The sequence below is a fragment of the Melopsittacus undulatus genome, chromosome 3 (genome assembly GCF_012275295.1).
Source record: "Melopsittacus undulatus isolate bMelUnd1 chromosome 3, bMelUnd1.mat.Z, whole genome shotgun sequence".
Taxonomy (NCBI): Eukaryota; Metazoa; Chordata; class Aves; order Psittaciformes; family Psittaculidae; genus Melopsittacus; species Melopsittacus undulatus.
Genome location: NC_047529.1, coordinates 71,684,560 through 71,695,684, shown reverse-complemented (window position 1 = coordinate 71,695,684; position 11,125 = coordinate 71,684,560). Strand labels below are relative to the sequence as shown.

The 11,125-nt window shown below is 38.9% G+C and overlaps 1 long non-coding RNA gene across 1 annotated transcript; it reads left to right on the top strand.

The window, feature by feature from the left end:
- The first annotated feature begins 1,859 nt into the window (after positions 1-1,859).
- On the top strand, positions 1,860-10,721 carry LOC117435953 (uncharacterized). The gene is made up of 3 exons (XR_004549486.1): positions 1,860-1,970; positions 6,326-6,525; positions 9,393-10,721. It is a non-coding gene; the product is annotated as an uncharacterized lncRNA (long non-coding RNA).
- Positions 10,722-11,125: the final 404 nt, after the last annotated feature.

The window sequence follows — 11,125 nt, the reverse complement described above, 5'->3', positions numbered from 1 at the left end:
CAATGGCAAACACCAAGGTGATTGTGTCACAAATCTCTCAAAAACTATGAATGACCTGGAGATATAGCTTACACAGTCTTCAAAGCTGTTTCCAGTACAGCACACTCTTCAATATGCCTGTGTACATTGGCTTAAATCTTCCAAGCACTGTCATTGCAATGTGATATCTATGAAAATGGCTGGATTGCTAATATAGCATTTTGTTCTGTATTGATAGAGTCCATGGCAGTGATGCGAACAGCAACCTGAAAACATATTATCTTGGTGCCTGTATCTGAATGAAGTGATTCAGTTTGTTTGTTTGGAGCAACTTTGTCACTGAGCTGTGAAACTCTGGCTGCAGCTTCTGATACATTTCAGATGTTTTAACTGCAAATCCTTTTAATGTACCAGCCCATATGCGATTCAATTCACTTTGCAATGTATCAATCTTTAAATTAAAACAGTTGTGTATAACTAGAAGAAATCGCTATATCTTTATGATGGATAACAGTGAACAAATGAAGAAATCATAACAGTTTATACAGTGTTTTAATTAAACTTCATCATCTGGATGTGTATTCTTGAAAGTAGTGCTGTCGCTAGATTGTTAATTTAATATAAAAGACTTTGTAGACAAAGACACTAAGACCATTTAAGGCAGGAAGACTGTTAATCTTAGATTTAGGAGCCCAGTCAGATTACCAGAAAGGAAATTGCTCATCCTTGCTTGTGGGGCTCTAGAAATAGCCCAGACCTGATGTAAGTGGTGCTTAAAAATAAAGCCGTTTGCATTGATTGCAAACAAATCGAGCTGTCACTAGGAAAGGAAGAACCCTTCTGAGGCATCCACTACAGTCTATACCCGGTATGACAGAGGGACTTCTATACAGAGACTGAAAAGGACACTACATGGTCCAGCTTGGCTACTGAGGAGCAGCAATGTTAGAATAAGAAACAGATAAATAAAAGTTGCATCAGTGCTATTTCTGTGCAGCACTTTTTGGGGGATGGTGGGATTATACTGAAATAGATCGGCTCCTTGCACACTTGCTGCAGAGAGGATGTTTACTATCACACACTGCTCTCCCAGGGCATGTTCCCCATCACCAGAAAAGAAGTCAGCTATTCACGTCATGTCCTTTCATACCATTTTTAATCTATTATTTAGTTAAGCAAAATATTTAATTAGAGATTTCAATATAAAAGCAATTAACAAGCTTCCTATGCATAAGCCATAATTATGATTTAGCTTAGTAACAGAAGAATGACTAATGAAAAACATTTTGTTGAAATTCTGTTTAAAGACTTTTGTGATATGTTTTAACTGCTGATTTGGTTTTGATTCCCCAGGCTTGCTTAAAAACAAACAAAATCTTCCCAATTCTCTTATTTTGGGTTGCAATTCTTCTTGCTTTGCAAATGCCAGCATGTCACTTTGAAACACAGTGACATAACAACAAAAGAGCATGTGGCAATGGCATCGCATGCCTACACCATAACACTGCAAAATAAAGTTTTTGTGAGCAAGAAAACAGTTTCCAGAATATTAAAGTGGAATTGAAGTTTCCAGGATGTGGACTTGCCTTCGTAAAATCAGGCTGATCCTTTATGAAAGCAGAGGCTTCCGCCAAAGCACTTATTTGTAGCAGCATACTTCGTAACAACAGAACCAGATAAACAGGAAACACTCTCTCTGTCATCTAAATAATAAGCATCCTCACCAGACTTCTATTTGTGTAGAAGTCTTGTAATTAATGATTTATGATTATTGGGTTCAGGTGAGAGGTAAGAAGCACTTGGTCTGACGAGTGAGAGGCAAGGGTTTGCAAAGTAAATTGAGGAAGGAGGGATGGAGCTGCTGGAGGATGGGACAGAACTAGGAGGGAGAAACAGCAAGTGTGGAGGGAGCGGCAGCTGGCATGCAGGACCTGTAAGCTGTGCATGCCTGTGGCTTCGTGTGTCACTAGGAAGGCGCAGCAAAGAAGCAGGTAAGGAATTCAGCTCTGCGTCATTTACTTTGTATCCGGTAGCATCCCAGAAAACTCTCCCCTTGGAAACAATTTCAAAAAACACTTAACAGTACTTATATGCGATATCTTAAGGCAATTACAAATACCAATTTATAAAGGAGCTAGGAGACAGTCAAAAACCCTACAGAACTCAGAGACAAATAGATGCCGGCTATCTTCATCTAAGTTCTGCCTCCAGAAATTAGGTTGTCCAACCACTACACATCATTCCAGTCTGCTCCTATGGCCGTTTTCATATTCATTTTATCCAGGGGATAGGAAAGATATGGAAAACCATTTCATTTGCTTCACATCTAAAGCAGGAAAATATTACCTGAATAAAAATTATTCAATTTCATCCATGCAATCAACAAGACTGAAGAGAGACAGAAGCTGAATGCTGTGCTCCAAGCCTCCCCCACGTTGCTGTCTCTCCACCCTTGCCTCTTTCTCTCGCACTCCTGAAACTCAGGCATCCCCAGCAAAATGTGAGAAATGGTCTCCAGTAAGGTGGTAAAAGACATAAGATGGTCACTCTGCCTTTATCTTCATAGACTTCACCACCCATAGGTACGTACCCTGGTTAAGGTAGACCAAGGTCAGCTTTACATATATCCTACCCAGTTTTCACAGCTGCCATTATAAAGTGGATTTCTAGAGAAGCTATAGACAAAGTCTGTCCTTGTGGGTTGATATTCTTTGTGCTATAAAACAAGAAACTATCAGCTTCTTCTGTTCTCAGATGCTCTTTCGTTATCACCTTCACAGAAGGGAACTAGACAAAACTGAATGTAGGTAAAGCTAAACATGTGCAGGCAGAAGAGCGAATCATTTGTGTGCCAAATGCTCATGTATTTAAGGCTTCCTATGTTTGCATGGTGCTCTTGGATGGAGTCTGCTACAGAAGAAAACAGCCATTTCTTGTGGCTCTGGGAAAGGTATGAGTGAACAGGATCACTTTACTTCAAGGAAATTATTTTCATTTCAGTGTTTTAAACAATCTGAAAGTCTGCTAGGAATAAAAAATAAATACTAAAAAATGTACCCTATTGTATCCTGCACAGAATTGGTTAGGGTATGTTTCCATTCCTGGGTAATATGCTTAAGTAAGCTTCATTTTGTTTAGAAGCATGACGAAATATCCTGGAAAAGGCAGCAGATACTCTGTGAAACTGGGCTCCTTTCACAGTTTGAGCCAAATCTCAATGAAGCCTCAGTAACATTTGGTTTAATTGGGCTCAATATCAGGGCAAATTGGTATAATTTTTTAATAAGAGATCTAACACTTAGAAATTCCTCCTAAGTTTACTGGGGAGATGGTATGTCATAGAGTTTGTATATGTCCTATAGTGCAAATCACCCTTTCCACCTTCAGCTAAGTACAAAGCTGATCTCCCCAGTTTGCCCTTAACATAAAAGACTTACAGAAATACAAGCTAGAAACAAAGACTTGTAAGGAGAGAAAAAAAGGATTTGTTTTTGAAAACTCTTAGCTCACAGGAAAAATAAATGAACCAGGGTATTAAGCAATGGCTGGCTGGTAGGTAGGCAGATTATCTGACAGGAAACTTTTGCAGTTCAAATCTATGTATCCAAATTCCAGTGAAAAAGACAGTACAAGCCTGGGAACTATGACAGACTAAGTACTATTAACAGAGAGAGTATACTCAGTGTGACTGAGAACACTGAGAAGTATGGACTAGGTAAAGAAGAACACCTTAAGATTGTGTTTAATAGAGAGGAATCTGCTGTCAAATCATTAATTTTGGGAAACTTAGCAACTTCTCAGGAAAAGAGGAGTACTGCTGTAGGGCCAAACACTGCTTCCACTGATATTAATGGCAAGAAATTTCATTATTTCAATGGGGAAAGGATCAGGACATTAGGTGAAGGGATGAAAATGTATCTACGTATTAATGAACTAGTATCAGCAAGAAGTAAAAACTGTTGTGTGGAAAGAGCTAATTGCAAATCCAAGTCCAAAAGAGATCCTGCATTTATGTTTGTAAAAAACAGGAAAGACATGAAAAACAAGTCTTTTAGCCAAAGAAAATGGGTATTAATATAGTTCCCCAGCTAGGGCACCTGTGCAAACAATACCACCCCCAGGCAGTTATAACAGAGAGCTCTGTGGCTAAAGTGTAATGTTAATTAACACCTGACCATTTCACAGGCAGAGAACAGTAGAGCTGGCAGATTTGCAAAATGAAAGGATGTCACCTAAAAAGCCATTTCACACTCAATACTTCTACAAGAACATTCTAGATTTGAATAGCTTTCCTCATCCAAAAATGGAACATGTAACTGTGTGAGGTTAGGAAAAAAGTTTTGATTTGGTAAATCTAAATATTCTAAATGAAGCTAAAACTAGAAAAATATTTTGACACAAGAATTTTAGCAGTTTAAGAACATTCTCCTAATGTTTTTATAAAGCAGAAATTTAATTAAATCAACTGATGTTCATGAGTAATTTCAATATCAACTTTTTTAAATGTTCAGTAAAAATCTTCTTATCAGATCAGCTCTGCTCCAGAAAGTTCTTGGACAAGAGGTTTAGGGTTCTTTTCCAACCCCAACTATTCTACGATTCTATACATGGTTTAGTGTGAGGTGTCCCTGCCCATGGCAAAGGGGTTGGAACTTGATGATCTTAAGGTCTTTTCCAAGCCTAACTATTCTATGATTCTATGGTTCTATGAAAATCAGTTACGAAGCCTGGAGACCTCTCTGCAGCAGATTACATTGTGCCAAGATCTTGCAGGTGGTATGTGTGGCTTCTTTGGAAGACTAAATTTGGAAGTGGCCCTTAGAAACATGTAGGAAAGTGAGACAATCTCCTCCACCACCTCTCATTTGAATATTTTATTTTATTTTATTTTATTTTATTTTATTTTAGAGCAGCAAGTTTCCTTGCCCAGGAGCAAAAACATGCTTCATTTGTGTTCGCATTCAGCTCTGGTGGTTCCACTCTGGGAGAGAAATGAACACCATGTGTTGGTTACTGGTACTAAAAAAAAAAAATCCAGTATCTAAAAAAAATAGCTGAGAGGGCTGTTCTTATCCTATTGCTAGGAAGAGTAGAGATTTGTGGGACCAGAATAGTTCCTATCTTATATTAAGGTCTGTAAATAGATTGACAGGAGTTAAAGTAATCAGAACCCTTTAGATGTTTTTAGTATCATGCATATATATCACCTACCTTCCCTCAGACTGACCTCAGTTTAAGGTAACCTGAAGTTTGTTGCAAGCTGATTTAAAAGAAAAAGAAAACCAAACCCCAAACTATTAGGTAACTGCCGACAGCTGAGCAGGGCAGCTGCCTGTCATGCAGACTGGGGCTTTTCTGAGCCTCTGACAGGCAGCTCATGCCATTCCTTGGCTGCTCGAAACAGTCTATTCACAGTCCAGCAAAACACAGACGGTTTTTATTTACAGCTTGCCAGTATCATCCAGACCAGCGGCTAATTGAGACTGTACTATTTTCATGCTTGATCTTTGCTGAGCTATAAATGATGGACCCTGAAAAAGTATTTTCCCTCATATACAGTGCACCTTAAACTTGAACTCCTCAAATTTCCAAGTAGTCACTGAAGAGCGCCAAAAGCTCATTAAAGATGGACCACTGAATCATCATGAAATGATGTTTGAGTGATCTAGGAAAGTATTTTATATAAGAAACTTTGTGGATTGAAGGGGAAGTATATAAGCAAGCCCTTTCAGCACAGGCTTGGACCTACATGTAGGACATTAAGCTTAGAGCTTGGAAACCATGGTCATTTCAATTTGTTCCAATCCCAGCTTTGCTGGGTGAGTCAGAGAAATCCTGGCAAGTAGCTGTGTGAGACTACCCTCACAGGATATAAGGATACACTAAATACCTCTATCAGTTTGGTTTTGTCACTGCTTAAAAAGAAATTGCAGTGCAAGACCCTATCCCAGCTTTTATGTGTTCTGACTTCTTGTAGGACTCTGCTGTTAATTAGGTTTGCAGAGTAGGATAGAAGAGAGAATTTATATAAGGCTGTGAATATGGAGATTGAAAAATTTGAATTGGGTCTCTGGGAGAAAGGAAAGAAAAACAGGACTGAGTAATTTTTGTGCTAGAAAAGTCACTATGTAGCTGCATACGGCTGCTTGTGGAAGATAAGAATACAAAACATGCTTAGAGTGAAATAGACACAGAAGGAACCCCCTATAGGAGGACAGAATTATTTTGCTTCATATAGGGAGAGTTCTGGGGCAAGAATTGTGCTTCTGTACCATTTGCTATCTAGATGAGAACATAAAACTCTGTTGTCCATTCTATTTACATACTTATTATTTGTGTTGTTAAGGATCAACTGGGAATGGAGATCTGTCCTAGGCACCGTGTGGGTGAGGAGAAGGAGACAGTCCACACCCTGAATTGCTTAGAGTCAAAACAGACAAGACAGCCAAAAAATAGGGAAAGGAGATGAAACACAGAAATTCCATGGCAGCAACCACGATGGTACTTTCACAGCCCTGGTTTCACTGGGGCAGGGACAGGAATGTGGTAAGTGAAAGGGAAAAAGCAAAGGAGGGAGAAAGAGAAGGAAAACAGGAAGGAGGGAGGAGAGTGGAATCATCAGGGGCAAGTCCAAGGGTAGCTGGTGATGAAGAGCCTTGGATAAGGCAGGCATCCTAGCAAACAGCTGCTTGGCACCAGCTAGTCAAAACTGTAAAAAAATATTATCAGTGTCCGTGAGGCTCATTACATGTCTTCTGTAGCTGTTGGCAGAAATGCCCAGTTACGCCCTCGATGGCCACACATTTGGAAAGGCAATAGATCCCAGTCCTACAGACAGATATGATTTTTCACTTACACTTTTCTAAATATGGAAAGAATTGGAAACCTTTTTTGTCTGTGTATGTTATTCTCCAAAAAGAGGAGGGGTTGGATCAGGCAAAATTGCATGGAAATTCCCAGGGAATTCATGAAATTGTTTCAGGTAGGGAAAAAAATAAAGGGATATGTTTATGTAAGTTCAAATGCTTTACTTTGATATTTTTAAACAAAAAAAAAATCCTGGATTTGTTTTTTAAATTAATTAAACTGTATCTTTATTTCATTGAGCTTCATATGATTTTTTTTTAATACTAATTAACTCTGAAAAGTCATTAAATAGCATCCTGGATGCAATATGAGCCTAATGCTATTTGCCAGCAAATGGAGGAATGCAATGAAAAGCTTGTGGTTGTGCTAAGCACAGCAGTCAGAATTTATCTTGAGTGCTACCTTTTAACATGTATTTTATGTTATACTTTGCTCTTCTGTTTCTTTTGATAAAATGATCTAGGCAAATGTATACCTGATCAGTTGATCCAGAAAATTCTCCTTGTTCAGCACCAGCTATGCTTGCTTACCCTGGCCTCGAAGCATGCACACTTAACTTTCAGCTTTGCAGACAACACCTTTTCCCTCAAACACTGAAGGAAACAGAACTGGCTACCTGTTATTCTGCAGGTTGGCTGGTTCAAGGTGAGAGGAAAGGGAGCTCTGGAGTTGAGATCCTTCTGTGGGAATTATCTTTCCAGAAACATTTTTTGCATAGAAAATGAGGCGTTCATATGATGCAACACTCCTCTATTTCCATGGTCTGACACAAGCAAAAACGTAGCCTTTAAGGAGCCATTTCCACATTTGGTTTAACAGTCAAAGACAATACCCTAATTTGCACCCAGGAGTGAAATCGAAACAAAGTGTAGCACAAACCGCATCCTTCATGAAAGCCTGGTCAGCTGGCTAGCAACAGCATGCACCCCAGCTGTAAGTAATCCTAAACCATAGCCAAAATATGCAGGGCCTAAACTGTGCTCTACACTTGGCACAGCAAATAGGCAATCTAATGGGCAAAGAATTTACAATCTAAATTTAGATGTGCTGCTACAATGAGAACAACCAACATGGTCATTATGTACTAAGGGACTATGAGAACCACAGTCTTCACTTCAAAAGGTAACTGCTTGAGTCTGTCGCAAATATCTTTGGACCTCATCAGAATAAAAACAAGCTTTACAGAGTGGTGGAAAGAGAGGGGGACAATACCTTTGTGAGTAAGACTTCAAGAGCCCTTCCGCTACGAAAAAGTTAGGGACAGGAAGAAGAGGTCACCCAAAATCAGATCAAGGACCCAGCTGTTGTGACATAACTGTGAACAAGCACAAGAGGCACTTGAAGTTGCAGTCTGGAGAGTTACAGAAAGTCTTTCAATCCAGTACAAGAAGTCTGAATGTGATCTGTAGGTTGTTAAGAAAAGGGTGAAGGATTTAAAGGAAAGAGAGGCTTGGATGAAAAAGACTTCTTTTTTTCCAGACCAAGAAGGAACAATGAAGAAGACCCTAGAGGAAACCACTGCAGTAATCACCCAACCACTGGTGCATTCCTACATCATATGCAGCACGGGTTCCTTGCACAGTCTAATCAGGGAGGATCCATGGCAAACATCCCTTTCCAAAAAGGGACCTGGGACATGAACTTGGCTCTTGCTGTGCTTGCTGCACAGAGGCAGCAAACATACATAACCAAAAAAAGAAAAGTGGCTTTTCCTTGCTATGAAAATTTTAACATGTTTTGTTTCTCTGCATGACAGAAGTCCAATAAAGTGACAAAAAGAGATGTCTGATGGCACTCAAACTCCAAACACACTAGCCTCATATCTTTTCATACTTGTTGCTTGAGGTGTACATATAAGCCTCTTGTTTAAGAAATATATGCATATACTTCTGCCCACCCACTTTCAAAATACAGAAGTATTTAGATCAGTCTAAAGATGCAAGTGAAAGTGAAAAACGGTTGGAGAAAATGAAAAAACTATGTACAGATACATTTAGTATTATTCTGTTCATGTTCTGTAGCTTCAGAAACTCAACTTACATTAAGCCTTTAGTTTATCTACTTCTCGGCAGGATAATGTTCAAAATGGCAGCTGAGAATGAAGTAAATTATTAAAATTATAGGAAATATAAGTCCAACATGCAAACATGTAACACACAAGATGTCATAAAATTGAAAAAGAAACAAAACATTACTTCCTGAGGTATTGCACAGTGATGTAGCTGTACTCATCTTCCATTCATGCACAGTGACAAAAAGAGTTTCTAATTATTCAAAAAGGAAAACTAGTTCTCTGGCAAAAGAATTGTGAATTACAAATATAAAATATTTGGTGGGGTTTACACAAGCTTATAAATGTGTAGAGATTCACCATGAAAAGTAAGCAACTGAAAAGCCTTTTCCAATCAAAAAGCATATTCTGTTCTTTCATTTTGCAATCTTCAGCAATAATCATGTGAGTTGAACTGCCATTGTTGGAGTTTCATGTTTTTTGGAGAAACATCTATCTTGCTTCTAGCTATAACTTTATTTCAATCTTTCTTTAGGACCAGATTTTGTCTTTCCTCTGTCAGAGCAAGAGCCCGGGGGATGAACATCTGACCTAAGCAAGATATCTACAAATGCTGTCATCTGCATCAGTTGTTTTAACTCACTTCAGAATTAATGGTGAAGAACAGGCAATTCCAGAACCTGATTTCCCTCATCCATAAGTAGACTTCTAAAAGAGGTCATCTCCACTGTCCCCTCAAAAGCAGGAAAGGGCTACTTCCTACACTGACTGAAAAAATGGAGAACACGAAGACTAGTTAAGAGATAAGAGAGGAGATAATAGTAAAGACATTAGATATTTAAATTTCAGCTATAAGACAGAGGCATGGTGTCTTGAAAAATAATTTTCTTCCATGTTTCAGAAGCAGAAATATTTTGTCCCTGACACTGTGTTGCTGTTATATTTTTTTTCCCCTGTAATATAAAATAACTCCACAGCATTAAAATAAGTCCTTTTGTTTTTCTCAGGGAGAACAACTTTTAGGATTACAAAACGGAGATGAAAAGGAATCCAAAACCTGGAGTAAATATGTCTTAATGATATAATAGGGCTTAGCAGAGAAATAACATGATCTAAAGAACACCTAATGACAATCAAATCCATGCTTGCAGCATTTTATTCATATATCTGCTTGGCTGAGAGAGAAAACACAATTGGTGAAGAATCTGAGCCCCATGAAAAACAAAAGGATTTTTTGTTTTTCATTGCCTTTTGTGGAAATTGGATTAGATTCTTGTTGCTCATAACAAAACATCTGGTTTATTAGAGTATCAGCTAATGAAAAGAGAAATACAATGTGAAGACACATACATTTGGTAAAACTGAAAGATCTTTACCCTTTTGCTTCATCCTCAGGGTCTTAATTTTGAATAACATTTAAAAATTTAAATTTAACATTTTTAAATAAGGTTTAAAAATTTTAAACTAATCTGCAAGCAATTATAATTCCCCAGGCAACTGCCATGTTGCAAGCTTTGACCACTAAATAAGTCTCAGAGGGCAGAAGAAGGGTAAAAGCAGATAACCTGAGTGAATGACCAATCTCTGCTTATTTATCAAGAATCAGAGAAAACATTTCTTGGACCATGTACATGTTGGACTTTGTGCATACTTACTACCTATCTTAATGCAGTTATTATATACAAGGTCATGATGGTATTAAATGTGAATTACTATGGTACCACACCCAGGTGATATCTCCGGCATTTAAAGGTCTGGAAATAATCTGCTGCTTATCAGAGTTTAGAGCAGGGCTGGACACTGAACTGAAGGAGGATGTGGGGAGCTGCAGGATATGAACATGAGCCAGCAGTGTGTGCTCACAGCCCAGAAAGCCAACTGTATTCTGGGCTGCATCAAAAGAAGCATGACCAGCAGGTCAAAGGAGGTGATCCTGCCCCTCTACTCTGCTCTTGTGAGACCTCACTTGGAGTATTGTGTGTAGTTCTGGTGTCCTCAACATAAAAAGGACATGGAGCTTTTAGAACAAGTCCAGAGGAGGGCCACGAGGATGATCAGGGGACTGGAGCACCTGCCGTATGAAGACAGGCTGAGAAAGTTGGGGCTGTTCAGCCTGGAGAAGAGAAGGCTGCATGGAGACCTCATAGCAGCCTTCCAATATCTGAAGGGGGCCTACAGGGTTGCTGGTGAGGGTCTATTCATCAGGGACTGTAGTGATAGGACAAGGGGTAACGGGTTGAAACTTAAGCAGCAGAGGTTTAGATTGGA